Raw genomic sequence first — 26,928 nt, forward strand, 5'->3', positions numbered from 1 at the left:
CTGATTCCTTGATACCAGAACTGTCCTCCCTCGATGTTTAAAATGGTCCGATTTGCTTTATCTCTGTATGTTTCCGAAAATGTCCGGGAATCCTTTGGATAGTTCTCCGTTGTGTATTTTCGAAGTATATCCAGAAGACGGTTACAATGAATGTGCGGTAAATTAGCATCTAATGCAAAAGATCGTATTTCCTCGCGAAAACCCAATTTGAAATTATCATCTTCATCGTTGCCACAATCCGCTGTTTCATCGTTTGCGTTGTTTTCTTCCATACAAGGCGGCGCTTAGAATAGAATAAGTGTAATAATTGATCATGATTGACGTTACTTCCATTTGAACCTAATGTGGGCTCTTGTACCATCTAAACCATGTATGCAAAAGATCACTGTAAATCGAATCGATTTCAATTTCGATCTCATTCGATGATTTTGTTCTAACTTCATCGCAATTTCATTTATTGCATATGATAAACTTTGCAAGGTCCTACGATACGGTTATTCCACCCAATGCGGAATCGTCAAAAAAAGTTATAGAGACGCCTGCTGTAAATAATCACGTGCATCAACGAGTGCATTCTTTGGAAAAACTGTTTCCGAGGCTATTATCACACGTATAAACACTACACACATTTTTCTTAAAAGTAATTCCACTGTTAAATTCACAATTTACTTACGGGATATGTTCTGGGTAATTGGAGGAATGTTTGCATCCTCTGCTTCCGGCAAAGCTGCGTCCTCTCCGGCTTTGTTCCGGAAAAATCGATACAATGATCCGGTTTTTCGGATCCGACGGGAAAACGGTACCCGATCAACGGATCTTAAACTTAAACTTTATTTCCTACAACATATGTGCGGGTTAATATCTAACTATCGCGTTTGGATGCTGGATACCAACTGATGGTCGGTTCGCGATCCGGATCGTTGGCTCGTTGTCAAACTGCAACTCTGCAAAATGCGGTCGGTCCGCGTTGCTATGGGAAGCTGCAACTCAGCATAATGTTGTGGTCCGGGGGCCGCGTCGCGATGATCGAATGCTGACTCACAATGTATGCTCTGGCGTTGTCCACAATGTATGCGATGGCGTTGTCTTGACTATATGAAAACTGAATACACACTGTCCTGGAGTATTGTATGTACTGTACTGTGCACTGTATTTCGGTAACATTTAATTAATAGGTGTAAACGAGATCAGTGTAGAGGATCTCGCTCTAATTCCAGATTGCCAGATGTATTTTCCTAAGCGTCTCATTCTTTCGTAATGATATTGCATGAGGTCGCAGCGTCCCGTGATAGCGAACCACTTGACGCTTCGCCCGCTTGATCCTAGCAATCGCGTTAAGATTTCAACCCTTTGAGGCGCGGGCGTCTGGTTATCGTCACGCTGACGTGGCAATCCGGGGTTTGTAAGTTTATCCATCGTGGGTAAACATTGTAATTAATAATTGACCTTGCTTGATCTCTCGAGCGCATGCATGTTCGTTCTCTTGTAATACCATCCATTGCCGTTCATTCCTAAAAACGTGGCTTCAATGCTCACGATTGTACTCCTACTTGCTATGTACGCATAGTTTTCCATCTGGAAAACATAAAATATTTTGTGGTTTCTTCAATTACGTCATTCTCGCGCCTTCTTTTTTTGTAACGACTTTCTTGTCCTAACCTTTCTCGTCATTTGAAGGGAAAATTTTATCCCATGTCTTTTTACGCTTTCTTTACTTTTTCAAAAATTGTTTTGTCTCTGTTCGCGGTCAGGGGTGGAATTTCCTATCCGTTGGTATCACGAACAAAACATATCGTCCGTCCGTAGCACACACATGATGTCGTTTTCCATTTTCGGAGTTTCAAATGCTGAGCAGCGCCACGGAATATTTATAGTTCTATGGTAGCACCATCAGATGTCGCTACTGTTACGACGAAATCAGGCAAATTCCAACAACAACGCTTCTTGTCCCATACAAAACTTCGGGAAACGTTCTCAAACCGTTCGGTTTGCGGATAGTGATCACTGCAACGCGCGTGCAAGTGCGTTGGTGTGCGTGCGCAAATTTTTTTGTGGCGAAGATCAATCGCGCACCGGTTCGGTGTTGGCTGTTCATTTCGTCCTAGCTAGCCAGACAGACGTGTGACACGTTTTAGGGCGTTTGAGTTTTCGGGTTTTTTTGTTTTTTTTTGGGAGAAGAAAATAGTTTGCGTTTTCGCGAAAGTAAGTGTTGCCAGGTGTTTTGTTTTTCAACCTTCGTGCGTTACATTTGCCCAGCGTGCGTGTCTTTTTTGTTTTTTTTTTTTTTATTTTTTCTTTTCGCAACCGATAGGATGAGTAAGTGTCTTTTCGGTTGCGGCTCGACAGTGCTGTGGCAGTGTAACCGGCGCTTGCGTTATTCTCCGGCCGATGACAATTCCTCGTTTGCAATGTATCAGCAGCGGATGCTGCGGTTCTGAGCGTCTCTGCCAAGCGTCGGGGAACCTGCCGTAGCACCCCCGGACGAACTGGAGCCTCAGATGGGATCTGAGGCAGCAGCTCCGGATGATGATGATGATGAACCGTCTCTCTTCGCATACACCGATAAAGTATTGCTGCCCCGAAATGTACAAGCACCGGATGCTAATGTTCTGGACGTCTTTGCAGACTGATTCGTCTGGCAGCTTCGATGACGATGACGAACAGCAATCCGGTAATTCTGACGAAGCTCCGACGAACGGCGTATCTGCAGATGCTGTTAGTTCCGAAGCTCCGCAAGCGCAAGGCGTGAACGGCGTACATGCAGATGCTGTTGGTTCCGAAGCTCCGCAAGCGCATGATCCGTCTGTCTTCGCATGCATCGATAAAGTATTGCTGCCCCGAAATGTACAAGCACCGGATGCTAATGTTCTGGACGTCTTTGCAGACTGATTTGTCTGGCAGCTTCGATGACGATGACGATCAGCAATCCGGTAATTCTGACGAAGCTCCGACGAACGGCGTATCTGCAGATGCTGTTAGTTCCGAAGCTCCGCAAGCGCAAGGCGTGAACGGCGTACCTGCAGATGCTGTTGGTTCCGACGCGGGACAATCAGCTATGCCAGGAACGGTCGATGCTGAACGGGATTCGCCTGCGGAGTAGATGAGTGGAAATCAACTACAATCATGTGATTTTGCACGCGGAATCTCCTTTCGGTATATCGTGTACTCTTTCCCAACGGCTAGTTAGTGTTTACGTTCCGTTTTTCGTAGTGTTCCATGGTAAATCACCGCGCGTTGTTTCAGTTTCGCAATCTTCTACTCCGTTTTGTGCTACGTTTCCTAACGCTGAGTGAAGAAAAGCACTGTTCTGTTGCGCTATTTTTAAAAAGTTTGTATTCGTTACTCCGTCACTCTCTAACTTCCTGTCCGTGTGTATTTGTTTGTTCTATCTGCGAACTCGTTACAGCTTGTTACACGTTTGTTACACGTGGAAAGCGCGCAAGGCTTGGCGAAACAATTGATTGGTATGTGGTTTGTGATAATTTGAACTCGTTTAGCCAAATCCACTACCGAAAGCAGGAAGTGCTCAATTCAAAACCCCCGCTTCTACTCACGCTCGTTAAACGCATGTATGGGTTTGAGCTATACAATGTTTAAAGAGTTGACCAAGGGGGGCGGCTCGCCAATTCTGTGGCAGTGTACAGGACGCAGCGAAACTCGCCCCAGCGGAAGATCGGTATTGGAAGAGCTCTCGGCTGCTCTGGCGGCACTAAAAAGTCAGCTGAAAGAGAAACTTGAACTGTACGGAGCCAAACTGGACGCAGCCACTGCATCGATCGACACTACACTGAAAGATGCTCTGTACCAACAAGCGAAAGCCACTAAGACTGCGCCAAGAACTGCTGCAAACAAACCCACCGAGGGACAGGCTGCAACGCGCACTAACCCCTCAAAGCGTCGCCTCATGGACCGTTCCCCTCCATCACCATCACTTGTTAAGCACCAAATTGGCCTTGATGATACCACCGTATTCAAGCTTGTACCGCCCTCCAAGGATGTTAATACACTGACCTTCGCGTCATTCAAGATCGGAATGTTAGCTGAGCATAGAGAGAAAACCCTTCAGCAATCCACTTGGCCTGTAGGAACGGTTTTTAAGGAGTTTGTGAACCGTAAGCTGTTTAAGAACGTGGTGCTTGCGGTTACGGACGATCGCCACCCACCATGTTAAATCACAACACCAGTTAGTCTTCTACTTCTTGACGTAACGACCTCTTGGTCATGCCTGCCCGTTAAGGGCTCACGACACTTGTTTCCCTGTAGTACGTGGATAGTCAGTCCTCTTTTACAGTGGAGGGTCCGGTCTCGGTTGGGATTCGAACCCACGCCGTCGATGTGGTGAGCCCCGGCGCTCATGGGTCGATTTTCTAACCGGCGCTACCGCTCGGCTGTCGCGGATCCCCCAGTTAGTACAAGAACCGAAAATTCCGTACTATCCCAGAATATTACCGACACATTGACCACATGTTGCGCGAACTCACAAACACAGCAATAGCTGTATAGTGGCGCCACCACAACGTATCCTTCCCAAGCACCGCCTTCGATACCATTATTATCCAACGCACCACTAACACCACTTGCCGCTTCTCCTGACACACCGCTTTCGCCGTCGCTAACGGTTTATTACCAAAACGATCGGGGACTGCGTATTAAAACTACCGATTTTTTGCTGGCCGCATCTGATGCCACCTTCGACCTAATCATCCTAACGGAGACATGGTTAAACGAGCAAATCCCGACGCGAGCAATTTTTAGGGTAACCGGTTCAGCACAGAAGCTTCACTCATCTAATTTTCTTGAACCACCACCAAGGTATTTTTTGAAAAAAACATTTTTGCATCGATAATGGTCCGTAATACAATACTTAACTGTTTCTGCCTATTTTCAACAGCAATTTGCTTCAATTTTACAACCGCTTTCTATATTTCGGTGATCCGATGGATTGCAAAACTACCTTCGAGGGGCTGTCAATAAGAACTAAGAGCAGCATAGATAAAGTGAAGCAATTTGCGCAGAAACAATTCCTGCAAGAGGCGGAACAATATATTGACAGCCTACCAAATCATGCTAGAAAGGAATATCTACGCTTTTTGAAAGAAACGCTGATTTGCGAAAGCAATGGCAAGGAACCGAAATTGCTTGGCCAAGATGCTGGTGAATATATTTTTAAAAATAATTCTTTTTACTGACTTATTCTAAACAGGACTGGTGTGACGTTTACAGGAACAACAACTCCAAAAAGCGCAAGCTTGCAAGAACCCACCCTTCCACCAAGGTAAGAATGCCCATAATAACGTTTACTTTAATGTGTCGTCAAGTGCGAAACTAAACTTTTCTGAAAATTGTATTTCAACAGAACATCGCTTGAATATTACGCCAGATTTATATACACTGGAAAAGCTATCAGTCTGCGCGAGTCATATAACAAGCTATCCGATGCCTCAAAGCATATCATAACAAAGAACAAGAAAAACATGCAGCAACTTTATTTCGCAGAACTTCAACAATTTTTGGATATGCTTCCTAGGCAGCAGGCGAAGGTGTACCTACGGTACCTGGAGCTGCAGGCCAAGGAGAAAATCGAGTTTCAGACTTTGTTGCTCAAAAGGTTTGTAAAAAGGTCTTTGCTTTTTTCTATTTTCATAATCAATTTCGATTGAAATACGATATGAAATTCTCATAATCCGTTTTGTTTCAAATGATTTTAGAAATGATGGAGTCAAACTGATACAAGGAAAGCCGTCCGCAACACCTAAAATAGATTTTGAATTCAACTTACAATCAATCAACTGGACTCAATAAATCCAGTTGCGCCAGAGGGAGAAACTCCGCCACCGCATACGACTGGAAAGCAGTTGAAATCAATCCTCAAGCGGAAGCTTGATATTGCTGCTTCGGGTATGGCGGATTTACCTAAGAAAAAGGTATCATTTGAGTTGGCGGAAAGGTAAATAACTCTTCGGCGGAAAGGATAATAACCATCATGCATTTTATTCTGAAAAGCAAATTTTGGTTTTATAAGAGTATTTTACTCTCTAGTCTCGTTTGAGAAATTTTAAAGTTTTGGAGTTTAGTTAGAAGGTTTCAGCTATATCAACAATTTTTTAAATGACAATAACATTCAAGTTTCTTTCTATTTTTCTTCGTAGGGAAAGCGAACAATCAACGTCTCGTGTTAATCGACATTCCGGAGTTTTGCCAAAGCGAAAAGTTACACCTTGGTCCTGATGGTATTCCTGCCATCATATACACATCTTGTAGCGCAATAATTGCCCCTCATCTCTGTAAGTTGTTTAACCTTTCCCTTTCCTCCTCCTGCTTCCCATCCTTGTGGAAGTCTTGCTGGCTGGTACCAATCCTAAAAAAAAGGAGCGCATAATTCGGTCTCTAATTACCGCGGTATATCCAACATTTGCACCTGTGCCAAGATCCTTGAAACTTCTATCCATTCCCATATCCTCTCCCATACCAGCAGAGTCATCTCTTTCAACCAACATGGCTTTCTGCCTAAACGTTCTGTCGTCACTAACCTGATGTGTTTCGTCACTCGGGCCTCTGTATCTATCGATGCTGGTCTCAAAATCCGGCTGGATGGCGTCGAATTAAAGGCTGCCTTCGACAGGCTCCGCCACGATCTGTTGTTGGTTAAGCTGGAGAGACTGGGATTTGGCAACCCGATGTTAGCCTGGTTCGAGTCGTTTGTATCAGATAGGGGTCTATCACGTCAAGTTGGAATCTGCCTTATCCGACCAGTTTTCTAGCGGCTCTGGAGTGCCTCAGGGTAGTGTCCTTAGCCCTTTGCTATACCTCTTGTTTGTAAACGATGTTAGCCATGTACTTCCTCCTGATCATTCCTTATGTTTGCTGACGATCTAAAATTGTTCAGTCCTATATTCTCTGTAGCTGATTGTCTTGCCTTTCAACTCCTTATTGACCAGTTTTCCATCTGGTATTCCGCAAATGGATTATCGCTGTCCCTCCAATTGTGCTTCGATCTCCCGCTGCAGTATGAGAACAAACTTGGTAATGAGCTATTATCCAGAGTGTCCGTCATCAAAGATCTTGGTGTCTGGATCGACGATTGGCTTTCTTTCACTTTGCATCATGACAAAGTGATAAGTAAGGCCTATCAAACTCTTGGACTCATCTGACGCATGGCATCTAATTTCACAGATCCCATGTGTCTCAGAACCCTCTATTGTAGCTTGGTCAGGTCCCATCTGGAGTTCGCTAGTGTCATTTGGATCCCGTCCTCCTTCTGTCATTGAAAGGTTTGAAAGTGTCCATCGAGCTTTCACGCGCTTTGCGGATCGCAGAGTGTTTGGTCCAAGCACCCCGTTACCCCCCTATGCTGTCCGTTGTCAGGTCCTGAATCATGAACCATTGGAGCTGAGGTGGCCGGCTTCTCAAGCTCTCTTTGTAGCCGGCCTGCTATCCCACTCGTTGGACGTTCCCTTCCTTTAATCCTCCCTAAATGTTTACGTGGGGGGACCCAAAAGTAACGGGAATCGGGTTGTAGGGAGAAGAGGGGGAAAAGGGGATCGGGTTCAGTATTTTTTTAAAAGCTTAACATGTTCTTGATCAGTATGCAAAGTTTAATTTCTGTGAGTGCATCCGCTAGCCTTTGAGAATGTTTTCAGTGTAACGGTTTTAGTGTTTTCGGCGATTTTGTGAGATCGCCAAGTGAAACTGAGGTCAACCTCGTTCTGGGCTCCCCACAGCTTCAAAAGCGGACGAAAATGTTTCAAAAATCAACAATCTTGTTCAGCATTTGTTTATCCAGGATGGAAAAATCGGTATCATGTCATTTTCGTGATCAAAGTGTCAAAATGTAAGTTGCAAATAGTTGTAACTCCATTTCATTTGCTATCCGTTGTTTATTTTCTTTTAATATATAACGCACCAATAAAGCAGAAGGTGGTTCTGCTTAACACCTTCTTGTTGCCGAAGCTGTGGTTCGTTGCGTCGGTTGTTGGTGCACGCGCAATGGACACAGCCAAGGTAACTAGCCTGGTAGGGTCTCTCCTCTGGGGCGGTGCTGGCGGAATACGGATCCCACTTCAACAACTGGCGCTGCCCCGAAACCGTGGGGGACTCAACCTCCACATCCCAGCTGTGGCTACTATAGCCCTGATGTCCAACCGGTATGTGGTGGAACAGGAGTGCCTGCAGATTGGGGCTGACCACATACGATACGCTGGAAACCCGCCTGACATTGTAGCGATCCCATCAACGTATCCATGCCTTCGGAGCTTTGTTCAGACACTCGCATACGTTACCTTAACACTTAAGCAACGGCTACCCAATGCGAAAATCCAGGAGCAGTCCCCAAAGGTAATCTGGAAGATGGTGTGGAAGAACATCCATTCCCCGAAGTTATCATCAGAGCAGCGATCCGCACTTTACCTTGTGGCGAACGGCAAGGTTCCTCATGGCGAGTTGTTAATGCGGATGGGACATTCATCCTCATCGTCCTGTATGTTTTGTGTTGAATGTGACACCCTGGAACACAGGTTCACCTATTCAACTCGCGTTATCGCCGCCTGGGACCTGCTGCAGCAGTGCATCAGGAATGAAGCTCCAGGGTGTCAGTACTCGTTTCAATGTCTCCGTTTTCCAGTACTCCGCGGAATGAGTACTGCACAACGAGTAAGAGTGCTTCGTTTGTATGCGAACTATATCATCCATATCAATGGAAACAATGATACCTCGATCGATCTAGCTGTCCTTACATGCACATTGTTACTTTGATATTACTGTTAAGACAATCTTTGTTAGCTCGTAAACTATTTTATAATAAATAGTATGTTTTATAAAAAAAAAATAAACAGCACGTAAAGACGATAAGATCAAATGTATAGTGACCGATAATGCTCGTAACATGAAAAACGCCGCATCGGAGCTAGGAATAGAACACTTTTCATGTTTTGCACATACTTTGAATTTAATTGTTCAAGACGCAATTAAGAATAGTATTAAGTCTACAGCAGAAGAAGTTAAGAGAATAATCATGCACTTTAAGCATAGTCCTTCATCTGCACAAAAACTGGCAGAAATGCAGAAAAGTTTCAATTTACCTTGTTTGAAATTGAAACAAGAAGTTCCTACACGGTGGAACTCAACGTACGATATGTGTGTCCGTTTTTTTAAGAACAAAATTCCTATAGTTTCGTGTTTGGCGAGTATCAAGTATAAACATAACCTAAGTGATAATGATTGGATAGTATTAGAGCAGGCGATATCAATTTTACATTTTTTTTATTTAGCAACAAAAGAGCTTATTAGTGAAAAAACGTAACCATATCGAAAGCAGGTATTCTTATAAGTACCCTGAATTTTGAATTGAGCAATGCTCCAGTAGACATGCCTTTAACCGACGAAACAGCTAGGCTAGTAGCCATTCTAAAACAAAACTTAAAAGAACGGTTTGAACGTTACGATAACGAGCTCGTAAATCGAGCAATTTTACTAGATCCTAAGTTTAAAGATCCAACATTTCTTGGAGACAAATACGAAAGCACCTTAGCATCTCTGAAAGATAAATTAATCGCAATGAATAATCACAACTCAAGCAATGAAACGAGAGTAAATAATGGAGAAAAAATTAAAGGGTTACTATGGCGAAAATGGCGCACATTAGAAAATAGCACTGGAACAGCACTAAGCGACCAAAGATCATCACCTACCTTAGAATTAGAAAGATACCTACAAGAAGAAGGCATGGAGAACATGAATGACCCATTGGATTGATGGAATTCAAAACATTTTCTATACCCTCAACTGTACAATATAGTTCAAACTATTTTTTGCATACCAGCCACATCAGTGCCTTGCGAAAGAGTTTTTTCAAAGGTAGGCGGTATTGTGACGGACAAAAGGAATAAATTGCTTCCAAAAAAATTAAATGAAATGCTATTTATAAATTATAATTTATAATTGTATGAAAGACATGAATTATATGATTAGTCTGTGAATTTTCTTTATGTAAGTTACCGTACGCCAACTTCGCAACATCAGCATCGCTCCCACGATGACCACGACGACGCGTGCGGCAGCCCGTAAGCCACCGGCAACATGATGCGCGCATAAAACGCAGCATCAGCATCGTTCCCACGGGAGGGACACATAGGGACGCAAGATCAAGATCAAGAGCATAATAAAGTTAGTCTGCATAAGACCGTCAACCAGGACGGGACCTTTTTTTAAAAATACCGCCCCTCGGTTGAAAACATAACTTGTATTTTATACCAACGCTGAATAATAAATCCCGCTTAATTACGCATTAAATTCAACCTTAAATTTATTTACACAAAAGAAATCAGATACGCATTTGTGTTGGTGTGCTCATTAAATACATCTCAAACTCCTTGCGGCAACGGGTCGACCCGAACCAACGGGTTGAACTCGCATATGGGCAGCTGCACCTGCGGGTCGACCCGAACTCGTTGCACCTACGGGTCGAACTCGCATATGGGCAGCTGCACCTACCGGTCGACCCGGAATCGTTGCACCCACGGGTCGACCCGAACCAACGGGTCGAACTCGCATATGGGCAGCTGCACCTACCGGTCGACCCGGAATCGTTGCACCCACGGGTCTACCCGGACTCGTTGCACCCACGGGTCGACCCGGAATCGTTGGAATCTAGAGTACGACCCGGAGCGCTCCGGGTCGGTTACGGATCGCTCCGACCCGATAGGTTCGGGTCGACCCGCTCATCACTAATATGTACTGCCCGTACCGTCATGCAGGTAAATAGGACACCCCAGCGTTTCTCATGGCGTCTTCCTACGGCAACCGTGATTGGACCGAAATAGTCGATCCCGCAGTATGAGAACGGACGCTGGTTTACTGCTACACAATGTTCGGGTAGATTGCCCATCAGCGGCGGACTCGGTTGAGCCTGGCGGACCTTGCATTGTTGGCATGTTCGACGAACCCTGTTGAATTCAACACGAAGTCTTGGTATGTAGTATTTACCTCTGATGTGGTTTACCACGGTTTGGTGATTTGTGTGGAAGTGCTTCTCGTGCTGGTCAGCGATGATCAGATCCGTTGCGTAGTGTCTCCTTGGTAATATTATTGGTCGTTTCAGGTCGTCGATCATTCTGCAGCCACTCAGCCGCCCACGCACCCGCAATATACCGTGTTCATCGATGTCCGAGGTAAGTTTGTATAGCGTACTATCTTTTTCGATAGGAGTGTTCCACGGGTGTGCTGTTTTCGTGGCATCCTTAAGGCGTTTCACTTCGCTTGGAAACGCCGCTGCTTGCACAAGCCTTATTACCGTGTTTTCGGCTTCGATTACTTCGTCGTGATCCAAATCCTCCTTACGTGCCACTTCGCGCCGTACTCGGTGCCGCAGGTTGTCAATAAACCTGTTAACATAAGCCACGGCTCTGGCAAGCCTCTTCCACTTCGAGAATCTGGTGTAGTCGATGAGTTGTTCAAACACCTCATGATGCATCAGACTCACCCGTAGCTCGGCTGATGGGATTCCAGGATCCGTCGCTAGTGGCCACTCTCCTTCTGCCTCCCACAAGAAGCTAGGGCCACGGAACCATCGACTTGAAGCAGTCATGTTAGACGATGTGAATTACAAATGCTGCAGGCCAGTCGTAAACCAATGACTGCAGCATTTAGCTCAAGCCGTGGGATGGATATGGGCTTCACCGGAGCCACCTTAGTCTTCGAACCAATTAGAGCACACTCTATGGTCCCGTTATGTTCAAATCGCAAATAACTAACCGCTGCCATTCTTTTCTCGCTAGCGTCGCAGAACACATGAAGCTGAATGTTGACGGTGTCGACTGGTGAAACATTTCGGTAGCATCTAGGAACTCTCATATGGCGGGCAGGACTGCAACCCACGTCATCCACTGCTCGGCAAGGGCTCCTTCCAAGATGTCGTCCCATTGGATGTGACTTCGCCATACATCCTGCAGGAGAATCTTCAGGAGCATCAGGAAGTGGCCGATGAGTCCAAGGGGGTCGTAGATCATCATTAATGTCCGCAGCACCTCGCGCTTAGTCGGTGATCTCAGCCCGGACAGCAGCTCATTGTCATGCCGTGGGTTAAGTTGGAAGGTAAAGGTGTCGGAAGATGTGTCCCACCAGAGGCCGAGCACTTTCTCTACCGCCGATTGGCAGCAAAAGTTTACGATCCCGACGGAATCTGCTTCCAACCGTAACTCGTCCAGTTGCGAATCTCAAAGCCGCCTTGAGCGTGAATGGAGCTAACGGTTGATGCCAAACTTATCGCCTCCTTTTCCGTTTCAGCGCTCGCCAGCATGTCGTCTACATAGTGCTCACCTGTAATACATTCAGCTGCCCGCGGGAACTCTTCGGCAAATCGTTCGGCGTTCCGATTTTTTACAAAGTGCGCACTTGCCGGGGAGCATGTTGCCCCGAAGGTCATCACGGCGACGGAAAACACTACGGGCTCTGCATCGATGTCATTGCTGTCTAGCCAGAGGAACATCTGACTTCGCTGATCCTCAAGCTTCATTCGCACCTGGAAAAGCATTTCCCGTATATCGCCGGCAACTGCTACTCGGTGTTCGCGAAATTTATGCAGCACGCCAACCAGACTAACGATCTGATCCGGAGCAGGGAGCAAGTGGTCGTTCAGGCTAACAACATGCGCCTTCGCTGCCGCATCGAAAACTACCCTAATCTTTCCGGGCTTATTTAAGTTGCTGACGGGAAAGATGGGCAGGAAACAATCCTTTGGTCGCCTCTTAAGCAGATCACTAGGTTGTATACGCCTTATATAACCTTTCTCTTCGTACTCTTTCATCTTTGACTTCATGGGTTCAGCTAAAATTTTGCTTTTTTTAGCTTCCTGACGAGGCACTTGTGGCGTCTCAAGGCCATTTCTTTGCTGGGTGGAAGTCTAACGTCGTCGAACTTCCACAACAGACCAGTCTCGTATCGGCCATCCAGCAGACGTGTTTCGCGCTCTAGGAGCTGTATCGCCCTTGAAGTATGAAAAAGTTTAAGAAATGTTGGTGCTAAAAATTATTTTATTTAACACCAGTTTTTAAAGTAGCTTTACTATTTAGAAAGATACTCTATTCAAAAGAGTTTAGTTTGAAAATATTAAATCATCATTTAAGGTATCTGGTCCACGAATTCGATATCTTTTGATGTAATCATCTGTCCCTCTTTAGGAGATGTATGCCGACCACTGCTTTATTGTTTTGGCCAACACAGTTTCAATGCCTGATGAACTTATCAAAAGAAAGTTGATAGCCTTCTTGAAGTTTTATTAAAAATCATTGTAATCAGTCCAGTGTTGCAATGCATACATTGTTCGAGGATGTTGAATATAGAAGTAAGTTTCATTGGAACCTTCCCAAAAGGCTGTTATTAACACTGTACAAAGCAGATAGAAAGTGCTCGTCATTACATTGTCCAAGTTTGAAATACTGCCTAAATGTATTCGCGTAGGATAAAAGTGTTTCTCCGAACGGTCCATTCATTCAGAGATTAGTCTGTGAAGATGAAAAGACCTACGGTTCTTAGGTTTTCAAAGTATGGTTGAATAGATAGTAACATATGCTATTTTTTTATGATTTTGTAGATCCAGTTGGTAACAAAATGTTAAGTTTGAACCATTTATAAACATATTGACGTGTGTATAAATATCTATGTCTATTACCCATGGAAGTTGGAGGTATCATGTTGGGGATTGTGTTTTGACGCTTTAACTTATCCACTTTAAACTGACCTGCAGTAAGAATGTTGAATGTAGATTTTTTGCTTATGTTACATGTGTATTCCATACTCAATTGATCAGCCTGCATTTTGAAAGATATGATTTCAATATGGTTTTAGATCTGGGCAGTTGAATGCAGGTTTTAATAACCGTGGCTGGCGTCGTGTTAATGCTGCTTCTTTAACTCATAAAATCTTCGCTTCCAAAAATTAATTTCATTAAGGTGTATTGATAATAATAGTAAAATAAAAATATCGGAGTAGCGTTTAGCATGTTTTCTTTAAACTAATAGGTTTTGCATGTGTCCCTTTTTAAGTAGAAGCTTCATCCGTGAGCATTGAATTTCCTATTATTTTTATTAGCGTATCTTTCGATGGATAAAAGCCATTCGAGCATCCTTTTGAAAGGAATTCCTACGTCCATTTGTTTGAGTTTAGAAAGTAGAGTTCTATCAATTGCTGTACCGGTCAATGTGTAGCTCAGGCCCGCACTAATGATTTACATATACTACTGTGTCCAAAAAGTAAGGTGACTTTGGTACGCAAACTGTGCGCGTCCAAGGTATTGGCGGATTGTTATTTTTTTATTGTTGAAATATGTGTTTTTGACTTCTTCAGCAAATTTCATGTAAAAATATTGATCAGTATAGGAGATATGATTTTTTTTGTGGCCTACTACACGTATGACCCTCGTTTTTCGTCCCTGGCCACATTTGAGGAGCAAAGAGTTTGCTTAAAATTTTGTATGCGTAACTAATTTTTAGCTGCGGATTCGTTGAAATAGCTATTGGCGATGCAGTAATGTCGAAAAAAAAATGTTTGCGAGGGTTTTAGTGAATTCCAAAATGGCCGCCAGGGCTACAATGGCCAAAAGGGCGTCATGGGACACATTATCCTCAACGATTCCTCATTTGACGAAGCTCACGTTCAAAATAATAGAGAATCAATGTTAAATAATCGTCGATTGATGATTAGAGACTTCACCGATAATATTAAATAATCGAAAGTATCAGTAAATATCATTTTAGAGGAGGTTTTGGGTCTGGAACTCGACTGGTACCAAAATCAATGAATTTTTTGGAAAAAAGGCGTTGCGTTGAAGAGGGTGAAACAGCGCTATCCGGCTAAATTGACAAGACGAAGTGCATTATTCCAGTAGATGAGACTTGTAACTATGCTTCAGACTGTAAAACAATCAATCAATCGAATAAATACCGTGCCAGGAATAAGCCAGAACCAAAAAACTAGCCAAACGAGGGCCATGCGTGTAGTAGCGCACAAAATAAATCGTATCTCCTCTCCGGATGAATATTTTCACATGAAACTTGTTGTAAAAATCAAAAACACATATAGCAACAATAAAAAAATAACAATCCACCAATACCTTTGACGCACCCAGTTTGAGCACCAAAGTCACCTTCCCAAGGAGCGCCAAATTGACGTTTCGACCCGAACCCATGAAAGTTCCATACAAAAAAACCCCTCCACGACGGGAGAGCTACCCCGCAACCACTCCGCCACCGTTTGACATACCCCTCACTTCCTAATGACAATCCAAATGCTGTCTGCTCTGTCGTTCCGTCCTTTTCTCTCGCGTTATGTTGCCAACAGCATAGACTTGTGTGTGTGAGCAACAGCCCGTTGAAGAATTGTTTACATTTTGAAACAAACGGTCGTGCAGTGTGTTGTAAAAGCTTGGTGTCTATTTTGTACAAGAAATCTCTTGAAAATGTGGCGGAAACCCGAATTAAAATGTTTGCGAAAGTATGGCGAATCGAATATCGATAACAACGAAACGCTCTGGAGCGTGGATATGACCTTGGACCTTATGAAAAAGCTAAGGCAGTAAGCTTACCTAAAAGTGCAAGAACATTATTGGGAACCAACCGTAAGCCATCGATCGAGATATTGGAAATAAGTGGCGGCCAGTATTGGTACCATATCGGATGCATTTTTGAAGCATTATAATTGTGGGTGTAAATAACTAATTTTTTTTTTGTTTTTTAGTAATGCTACACTTATTCATGGCAACATATATCAATGGATGGATTACCATTGCATAAAATTGGCATCATGGAGTTTTGCCCAATATTATGTAATATCCGTGAGATGCCGAAAGTACCAGTGATGACGAGAACTATTTTCTATTGTAGGAGGAAGCCGACGAACGTTGAGGAATCTTTACGTCTCATGGTCACGGAGATGAACAACCTCGTGGAATATGGAGTAAACATCAACTGGAAACATGTGTCGATACATCTAAGGGCCATTATTGCAGACACTTCAGCAAGAGCATTCATAACAGGTTGACTACAAAACTTATCGGCAGACAATTTCACATGTATTTAATTTTTCTTTCATTTAATTTTCACAGGTGTAGTAGGACATGCTCGTTGTAACAGTTGCCAGAAATGTACCGTCGTAGGTCAATAAGGCAGCGTTGCTCGCACCATTGTATTTTCTGGGACACAAGCAACACAATGAACTGATGGAGGATTCAGGCAAGGTGCCTGTCCAGAACACCAAAGAACGATGACACCTCTTTAAGATTTAAATTTTTTTACATACTCCAGGATGTCGTGGTAGCGGATCGTTTGCATCTTATCGATCTTAGCATCATGAAGCGACTGCTGGCTGGCGAAACGAAACAATGGGAAAGATAAAATGGGACTCAAACTCAATGTAAAGCAAGCCTTGCAGACGACAAAACTCATGCAACTAATGAAAGAAGAGTTGTTCTCTGATTCACTTGCCAGAAATCGATGGCTGAGATGCTGGTATGATATGTAATGGTTGTGAAGGTTGCGTTTGAAAGCTCCTGATAAAAATAAATGATACACAGTAGTTGTCTTATAAATTGCAAAAATAAAAAGTCATATCTTTGTAACGTGATTTCAATAATTACCGTGATTTGTCGATGCTGGTGGAATTTGAAAAGGTACACAGTGACGATGGAATGTCCAGAGCCGGTTTTCAGTTGTTTCGGTGGGTTTCTCATTGATTGTCCCGGTGGATGTCGTAGCATGAATACTTCCACACTAAACACTTTATTGGCGGGTGTTTTCTGACCAAAACATGCTGCAGTCACCGTCAATTAAGTGCTAAAATCTAAAAAAACAGCACAATGGAAAAATCAAACACATTATTAAATTGCTCAAACTTCGTCGAATTTTTCAACTCCAACCTCTAGTTTCATAATTTTATACTACCCACCTTATTTCGAGCGAGTGCAATTTTGAGAAAATGTATCCATCGTTACGTAAAATAAAACAGACAATCAACAAGACACTTTCCAACATCGCCGATAGATCAACCGGTCTGCGCATCGTATGGTATGTATAACGATAAGTGTTCAATCCTCACTAACCAAACAATAAAAATTTCTCTTCAACAGCTACCACCAATGTAATCACGACCACTGTTAACCACGACCGCGACAGTAAAAAAAAAAGAAAGAATATCGAATCAAGTGTGCATTACAGGTAGTGGCTAGGAGAGGGAAGAGGAAAGATAACGGAATGAGGAGGGAAAACAGACCTAGAGAGGATATTATTTTTGAACCTAGATGGATAATTTTTTTCGAACCCACCATTTTGAATTTGAACCCACCATCAAATTTGAAACTGACAGTCCGTCAACATCGCTGTCAAATCGGGTCGAAATTTACTGCGCATCGTGCCCTGGACCGACCCGTTTTCGACGCGAAAACGGGTCGGACCAGGGGCCGGAAATATTTCAAAAATCCCCTTGGGTTACTTTTTGGACACAGTAGTACGTGCTCTTTCATACCGCAAGCTCATTCACTCTCGATAGAACTTTACGCTACGGTACATCGAGAAAGCATCAAGCAGTGCTTGCAAACCATTATCCAAGAGCATAGCCTTCTACTTAACTACCGATTAGTTCGAAGCGCAAGTTGCACACCTCTGGGCTGCACCCGCTCGCTCTTTCATATCGTGAGCGGCATGGCACCGAGAGAGCACAGTGATACAACCCAGTGCGCAAAATCATCGTGCTTTCTCGTTCTGTCTAATTGACAATTGTTAACAACAAAACGAGATAGCATGACGATTTTGCACGCTGGGAATACAGCGAGTGCAGAATCCGTATCTCTGGTCTACACTACCGCGCTCTTTCTCACCGGCACATGTTCTCCTGCGCATGCTGCCTCATTCTTACTGCAGTCGTTCCGACCTTAGCGTTACGCGTTAGTTTCCACGGAAGAATGTTTATATATAGATTATTAATTTTATTGTAGATGTAACTCCGGATTAATTTTTATCGAGTGCTTCTAATGATCCTAACCCTAATAACAGTGAAGATGAGTGGGAGGATGTAGACGAGGAAAATATAACGGCTGAGGACTAAGACCAAGATGAAGAGGATGGTCGCTATAGTTTTGTAAACTATTTATCGTTATTTGATGCACTGAGACATGTAGCCGTAACGTATCGGCTGTCTAGTTTTGCTGTGGGAGCCACCTTGGGGATAATTAGAAAAAATACCAACGGTAAAGTTCCGAAGACTTCTCGAACGCTAATGAAAACACCCTATAAGGTTGGTAGTCAGATCAAACAGATCGCAAATGGTCGATTATGGTATTATGGAATAAAAAAAGTCATCCTAAACTATTTCGAGTGAGTATATATGTTAAAAAACTAAGTCTTACTAAACCGCTTAGTAACCTTTAACTTTTTTTTTAGGACTTAAACCTTAAATACTTTTACACCAGTATTAAAATTTATGTAGTCCTTCCTCGGCGGTGGCACAGTTCAAAAGAAAGCCTTTCTCCGCACACCACCGAGGAAGGCTTCACTTCTAGCATCTCTTTCTCTCACTTCTATCTTTATCTTACTTGGATTCTGGTGGGTCAACGTGCCTTGATAGCTTATCAGCTTCGATCGAGAGCTATCAGCTGATCGATGAGTAATGGATAAACTCCGCTCTCGTTCTCCTTCCTCTCATGATGGGACGTTGGCCCGACCGTACTCCTCGTGCCTCATCTAACCTCCTCGTATATTAATCAGTTGTCTCACTGCATTGGACCATTCGCTGATTTGGCAACAATATACAAATTTATTAATATAGCAAATAATAAATATCCTGCCGTTTTTGCTTTCAGAAACGTCATTCCGGAGGTTTCGCAATTTACGGTTGATGTATCGATTTTCGGGCTACCCCTGTTTGAAAGTTCTCTCCAACAGCTGTGGCCAATTCAGATAAGGGTGGTTGAATTGGGTAAGCATCCAATGATGGCTGTTGGAACCTTTGGGGGTCGAACTAAACCGGGAAACTTGGATGAATTTCTAAGACCATTGGTGTAAGAAATAAATGATCTCTAGCGTAGAGAGTTTAGATTCGGTGAAAAGATGATTCCTTTCCGCCTTCGTGCTTTTATTGCCGATTTACCGATGCGGGCCACATTGAAAGGTATGTTAGGATGCATTAACAATATTTTTTAGAACATTTTAACAATAAATGGAAATATATTTCCAGCTACGATGAATTTTAATGCGAGGCATGGTTGCTTAAAATGTACAGCTGTTGGCAGGACTATTAAACCGGGATCAAAAATAGTTTTTGATTCCACTAATGCCACACCCCGAACCGACGCTGGTTTCAGATCTCGTGTCGATAGAGAACACCATGAAGAATGGCGGACACCTCTGGAAGATCTAAACGATTTCAACATGATCGATGGAGTCCCTGTAGGTGACCGTCTTTACCTCATCGATGAAGGGGCAACCAAAAAGTTGTTGGGGAACTTATGATCCAACAAACCGGTCAACTTGGAAAATTTGTCACGAAAGAAGGAATCAATTTCAAATTTCTTGGTTAAGACACGCCTGCCCGTTAATATACCTCGCCGGATGCGGCACCTTAACGAGATTCCTTTATATAAGGCAACAGAATTTCGTACATTCTTATAATATGTAAGTGCTGTTGTTTTTAAAAACTGCATGACCAACTGAGTCTTCAATCATTTTCTTCATTATTTTTGCGCTGTGACCATATTTTCGTCACGAGCACATGAACGGCATTGGCCACTGGCAAAAAGATTGTTGGATGATTTTGTCCGTAATTTCGGAGCACATTATGGTCAATGTCATTTAACGAGCAACATCCATAATCTCCAACACGTTGCTGAAGAGGTGGAAAAGTTTGGAACACTGGATGAGTTTTCTGCCTATGTGTTAGAGAAAAATTTAAGGTTTGTGAAATCATGTGTAAGATCACGGACAAAAATTGTGGAACAGGTGGCTGGCAGACTTTACGAACTTGGTCGGATAAAAAAAGCCTATCGCATAGCTCCAGTGTATCCAAAATTAAAACGGAATGGTAGTTTTCGCGTTACGGAGGATTTTCTTTTAGGGCCAAGCTTTCAAAACCGATGGTTTCTTACCAAAGAAAAATCAATTGTAAAGTTTGTTAAGGCGAAGAAAACTTCCCCAAACTCTTATATTGTATATGGACACCAGATCGAAGCTAGTGAAGAACTGTTCAGATTGAAGTTAGCCGGTGATGATGATGATCATCTACTGAATTATATATTTTCAAAGCCAAATGTTCAGGCAAGACCAGTGGAAATGCCATATTCAAATATTTTATGTAAGCTAGTACCAGTATTCATTCCATCACCATTTCTATCACGACCTTCAATACTACCAATTATCCCACCCGACTCTCTCGCTTTGTTCCCATTGTTACATACGTTCCAATAAGAAACAAGTGTAAATAGCTGTAAGTGTGATAGATGTTATATTAACTTAATTCATGAATACATAGTCAACCATTCATGTTCATAAAGTCTAGGAGTTTCATATATACATAACATCATAGTTCAACGATCAAAAAACCGGAAAAAAATTAAACTAATCAAACATAACAAAACTTACACATACAGGGTGCCCGAGGTAAATTTGACAGTTCCTGAGGGAATAGGAAAAGAATTTTTATAAAATTTATGTTAAACATTAAAAAAAAATTTTCTTATACAAAGTTTAGCTTACCATTTTTGCCGCATTGTTTTTTGTTTAACCCCCCCTCCGCGCCGATGGCTGCCTGCCCCCGCTTCCGGAACCGCGCGCATGCCCGGCCAACCATGTCTCTGGGGATGGCCGCAAACACGGCCACCATTCTGGCCACCAGCTCCGCTTTGGTATTGCAGGAGGCCTTGTTGGTGTCCCGCTCAACTGTGCCGCACACAAAATTATCCATAGGATTAAGGTCAGGGGAGCTGGGAGGCCAAACGTCGGCCACTTGGGCCGAACAGTGGTGAAAATGCATATTTGCGGAAGGAAGGAGGGGTCGGAGGGGAAAATGTCCCTTAACCAAAAAGTCTTATCTCATCGAGATCTACAACATTGCCCAAGACCACAAAGCGCTAGCTCGCAATCGAAAAATCGAGATTTTGAGAACTGGCCTATGGCCGGCACGAACTGCCCACGCTTGCCCGGGGTTCCGGAAGCGGGGGCAGGCAGCCATCGGCGCGGAGGGGGGGGTAAACAAAAAAAAATGCGGCAAAAATGGTAAGCTAAACTTTGTAGAAGAAAATTTTTTTTTAACATTTAACATACATTTGACAAAAATTCCTTTCTAAACTGTCAAATTTACCTCGGGCACCCTGTATATCCATAGCACAATAGTTCGAAGATCAGTACATTACAAGAAAATAAACTAATCTAACATACCACAACCAACTGAACTAGCTAAACTAACTTGAGATTCAAAGTTTTTTAGTTCTTTTGTGACACACGCTTTTTATAACTCCTTCAGCTTGTGCTGCATTGCGTTCGCTAATTTACATTTTATAAAGCTCTTTACTTCTTCGTTGGCTAGTGTGCACTGACGATTTTCCGCAACAGTTTTTACCAGTTGGAAAATGTTCTGATACACTATAAATGGAATTTTATTTCCATTACGAGCTGCTCCAGTCCAGCTACATCCGGGAAGGAAGCTTCTGTCAAACAATTTGTAGAACGTTTCGTGCATACGCTGCCTTTTATCATTGGTTTCAATTTCGCTTGCCAACCACTCTTCCATCTTGTTGAACTTTTCAGGCTCCAAAAGATGTGCCTCCAGCTCGTCCATTTCATTCAGGCAGCTCACAAATGACTGGTGAAAATCAGGACGTTGCGGTTTAGAACTGCTTGTAGGATGGTATCTTTCTGCTGGCAAATTCACCTTATCTACCAACTGTGATAACTGAGCTTTTAGATCAATGTTTACTTTCGTCAGCTTAAACAACTGCACCGTATTAACACCTACTTGCTCTCGATGTGCAGCTAGTTCAGTTTTCATCTGATTCATGGTTCGAATTATATTTTCCATTTTTCTATCCTAAAAATGTAACATATCACTCCAATTATTGTGCACTCTATAAAATTTGGGAGGAACTAAACCGTAATACTTACATTCGTTATGAATTTAGCAAAAATTTGACTGATCCAACGTTTTCCATTTAACGCTCCAAGTACAATGACAAAGAATCACGGATTTTGCATTTCAACATTTTGACATCCAAGCTAGCTGGGCAGTTTGTTGTTTTCGTTTCGAAGGATTCGACAAGTTGAAGGATTCCCGGCTGAAAAAAATCACTCAGTTCACTCAGATTCCACCCGTTTCTCCATGTTTCCACTATGTATGTTACCCCGCATGTCCACAAACTTGCTCATCGTGCAACAACATAGAGCCCTCGCCATATAATTTGACATCTCAGCGGGCTCTGCAGTTTGTTGTTTTCATTCGTTGTAAGTGGAAGTTCAGGCAGCCTTTGCAAAATTATGCAAATTAAAACCAATTTCAATGAAGAAAATCTAGATACGAGGAGATTGTAACATGCGTGACAAATGTTAAAACGGTAAGTAAAGGCCATATCAGCCGTGCAAAGTACTACAAAAACCTACAACCAAGTTCTAGCCGTACCGCATCGGGTAAGTACGTGAACGTGAAAAATCGTCGAACATAATAATAAATCTCGCATATTTGTCTATAATCAGATAAATAAAGTGAAAAGATTTGTAAAGCTTATAGAATGCAAGTTGGTGTGAGAAATAAATAATTCTGTTGTGAATTTACGACTTCGGTATTGTGTTCGTTTCCGAAGGGATGGATTACATTTCAAGATCGGGGATGGGGAAGTTCATCAAGGTAACTCATATTCACTCGCACGGTCACTCAAAATAGGCTTAAGATTCTAACTTCCTTTAAGCAAATCTTAAGCCTATCTTAAGCCTTCGTGCGATGCAACTTCGTATCGCGGGGTTGGCAGCCGAAAATGATTCTAATAAATTTCGAAGTGAAATCAATGTTAATTAAAAGCAATATGCACAACAGAAGTTTAACATATCATTGCCTAGCTTAAAGTATAGAAAATCGGTAGGTATAGGCTATATGTCCCATGAAAAGTGCTAAGAAAGTTATCAACCACCATCAAGCAGTTCCGCAGCATGTAGCTCGGGTAAGAAAAAACAACGTGAAAATACCCCAACAGAATAATGCAGCTCGTTTAATCTTCTATTTTCAGATGTTTGAAGCGAATGTAAGTTTGAAATTTATAAAGTGTGTGTTTAATAAATATACTAAAAGTTCAAGGCTGGTGTTGTTTGCTTTTCTGAAGGGATGACATTTTTGCACCGGGCATTGGGAGTCCCGGGGCATGGGGTAAATGGGTAGAGGATTCAGCGAGGGGATTCGGGAGGGGAACGCCCCTGACGTCACACAAAGTCACTCAAATTCACTCAAATTCACTCAAATTCACGCGCACGGACATCCAAAACGCCTCGAACTCTTGCTGTCATCGAGGCGACTTTGGGTTAGTTCGAGGTGCGACGTGACTGAAATCGATGCAACTTCAGTTCAGATCAGTTGCTCGCCTGGTATCTTGGAGTCCGGACGTCTTTTGTCGTCTTTTGCTTTCGATCACGTTAATCACTGTTGTTGTACGTTGTGTGCAATCTGCTGTTTGGCACGACTGTTGTTGTGTTCGGTTGGCGAATAATTGCTTGTGTTTCTCACTGTTTGGACTTCTGTCCCTGAAAGGATGCCGTGCGCGTTGTGCTTTGGCTTGGTAGAGATGGACAAGCTGGTTTGCTCGGGTCCTTGCGACCGGGTGTTCCACATGAAGTGTGTTGGCGCTACTGGTTCGTCGCGGAATGTGTTTACGATTGCCGATGGTTGTGGCTGGCTGTGTGATCGGTGCTCGGCGTTCCGGTCAAATAAGAGCATGGACATTGGTGGTGATTTTGGCGCCTTGCACTATGGGGAAAAGGCGGACATTAGGCGATGGAGAGTATGATAAATTCAGTTAACTAAGACCAATCCAAATTTTTAGCCTTTAGGACTAGTAGATTTCGAGAAATAATCTGTCAAAGTAAAAAAAGTGATAAAAAATGGTCCGCGCTAGCGAACTTTTATTGATTGCTTGATGGCAATCGTTTTACAAGTATTTAAACTATGACCATGATGTTTTATACATCGTTAGAAAGGTAATATGTTCAGCTTTCATAACAAAATATTTAATATGCTCATTTACCATGTCTTACTCACTTTTGCCAAGTAAAACTGTGTGGCATTATGGAAAAAATACGCTTTTTCAACTTTGATAATGCAGCAAAAAAATGTTTCGATGTGTTCTGGTCTAATTAGTGTTTAGAAACATAGTTTAACTAGTTTTAAAGTATTTAGCAAAGTTTCACCGCCGGCATGGACCCGGATCAACCCCAACCGTAATTTCGAAAAAAAGCACTCTGCTAATCGTTCCTGGTCTCTATCAAAAAACATTGAAAACGATTTGAAAATAAAATGATCTAAACAGTCAAGTTCTTGATTCTACTTTGTAAACACGCTTATCAGTCGATTATCATAGCTGTCAAGCTGTGTGTAATCGTTTTTTTTTTATCAGTGATTACGGAACAACCAGGCATCTGTTGTTCTATTTGTGGTGCAATTCCTGTTCAGATGAGTGATCTAACTGTGATGCCTATCGCGAACGAAGTAGGTTTCACCAATCGATCGATGCATTTTTATCGGTCGATAAAGTTATCTACTCGAATTTTGCATCGCGTTCGCTTTTTCTGAATCGGTCGATATAAAATTATCGGTCGATAAGGCAACCAGTTTTCTGGCTGCTAATTAGCTACTTTTCTATGGATTTAAAAATCGCCTGGACGACAATCGTCATCCAGCTGGATCCAAGTATCCTTATTTTTCTGCTCAAGTGATACATTTGGTAAACAGATGAAAATAATTGAAAAGAAATATCAATAAAAACAGTGAATTTGGTGGAAATAACGAATTGTGTGGCTCACTGGTGTTAGTTATTGTGGATTCGTGTCGATTTTTTAGTGTACCACCATCAAAAATGAACGTTTAACTCGCTATCGACTGGTCCCTAGCAGTGGATAGTATATCGATCGATAGGGTTCATCTTTTAGCGTTCGCGATAGCAATATCTATCGATATAGCAACTACTCGACAAATTTGTTCGCGTTTGACAGTCGTTTTATCCACTGCTATATCGATAGATAACTTTCAACGTTCGCGATTGCTTAGTGAACCAAGTATCCTGAAAATGAACACTTGTTGGTGGATATACCATATCGATCGATAGAGCAAAACGTATCCGATAGCTCCCTGTGCTTGAAACAGGATTTACCCCACAACCTTCCGCATTATTGCATGGCATATCCCCATATCTACATTGCTGGTTGCGGTTTCATCAGTGTTTATTTAATATTTCCTTTAGACTCACATTTAAGAAATGGAAGGTTACTCATGAGTACACCGCAGAATATGAAGCGCAGACAAAATTAATTCGACAAAACCTCTACGATGCATTCGGTGTGAGAGTGGACCAACCTCGAGCAGGATCTTCAGGAACAAGCACCTCAGGGAATGTTTGCCGTCGAATATTTTTCGCCCCTGAATTTGCTAGTACTGTTCTTAATGTCCATAAAGATATGATAGGAAGGTTTAGGAATATATTGATAACCATAAGCTGCCAGAAAGTTATAAATGTAAAGAGAGAAATAACGAGAGGGGAGTTTTTACTGTAGTTTCTTCTTTATTTCCACTTGTTCTAGTTCCGAGCGCGACTGTCACTGAGCTTGGTTCGATTACGACTGCCCGACCGTTTACCGCAGACCCGCCTTATATTCCCAAACTTAGTTCCGTTGTTCTGGGTCTCTATTCACTCTCACATTCGGCCTTTCCTGACGCCTAACGCAGACCCTTGCTAGGCACTATGCTTCTTCCTCTGAAGATTCTAGCTCCTCTTCATTGACAGCATATGCCCACAGCTTCATATTGTCAATGCTAGTCGTTGTTATATTCGGCCCTTCGCATTCAGCGGCTTTTCTAACTTTAAAACGACCGTTTCGATTCACAGTCACAATTTGATAGGGCCCCAGATATTCGCTTGCCAGTTTCCTACCAGCCACAAACTGCGTTCTTCGTATAGCTACCAAATCCCCGGTCACATAACCCGATTCTGGTTTCCTTTTTTTATCGAATTCTTTTTTTTGAGCTAGCTGCGCTTCTTCAATAGCCTTTCTTGCATTGTACCGCATTTCCTGTCTATCTCGCTCAAATTCCTCATATATCTCCTGCCGCAATATTTCTCCCAGCTTATCATCAGTTAGATTCTTCATTCGCACGCCAAACATTAACTCAAAAGGTGATTTACCAGTAGTTGCATGCCCGTGTGCGTTAATCGCCCTCTGAACCCTTGGGACCTCCTTAAACCACTTGCAGGGATTCTCGGCAGACAACTTGGATAACATGTTGAGCAACGTACGATTAACTCGCTCCGCTTGTCCGTTACCCCTAGGCACCCCTGTTGTGCAAACGACGTGTTCGATCCCGTTGGTGTTCATATACTCCGCAAATGAATTTGCCGTGAATGCCGCTCCTCGATCCGTCACCACTCGTTCTGGGTTCCCGAACACAGACGACCATTCTTCTATCTTCCGCAGCGTCTCCTCCGCACTCGTAGTTTTAGTCGGGTACAGCCAGACAAATTTGCTGAATCCGTCCACCATCGTTAGTATGTACCGGTATTGCTTCGACGTTGCGTCCATTGGGCCGACGTGGTCGATGTGTAACGTGTGCAGCGGTTTGTCGCCCTTCTCTATAGGATGAAGATACCCTTCCTTCAGACCCAATTTTTTATTGTACAATATGCACTTCACACAATTTCCGATGACTTGT

The 26,928-nt window shown here is 42.9% G+C and overlaps 1 pseudogene; it reads left to right on the forward strand.

The window, feature by feature from the left end:
• Window positions 1–15,448: 15,448 nt before the first annotated feature.
• On the forward strand, window positions 15,449–20,441 carry LOC131293774 (uncharacterized; annotated as a pseudogene).
• The last annotated feature ends 6,487 nt before the right edge of the window (window positions 20,442–26,928 follow it).

The sequence above is a fragment of the Anopheles ziemanni genome, chromosome 2 (assembly GCF_943734765.1).
Source record: "Anopheles ziemanni chromosome 2, idAnoZiCoDA_A2_x.2, whole genome shotgun sequence".
NCBI classification, from domain to species: domain Eukaryota; kingdom Metazoa; phylum Arthropoda; class Insecta; order Diptera; family Culicidae; genus Anopheles; species Anopheles ziemanni.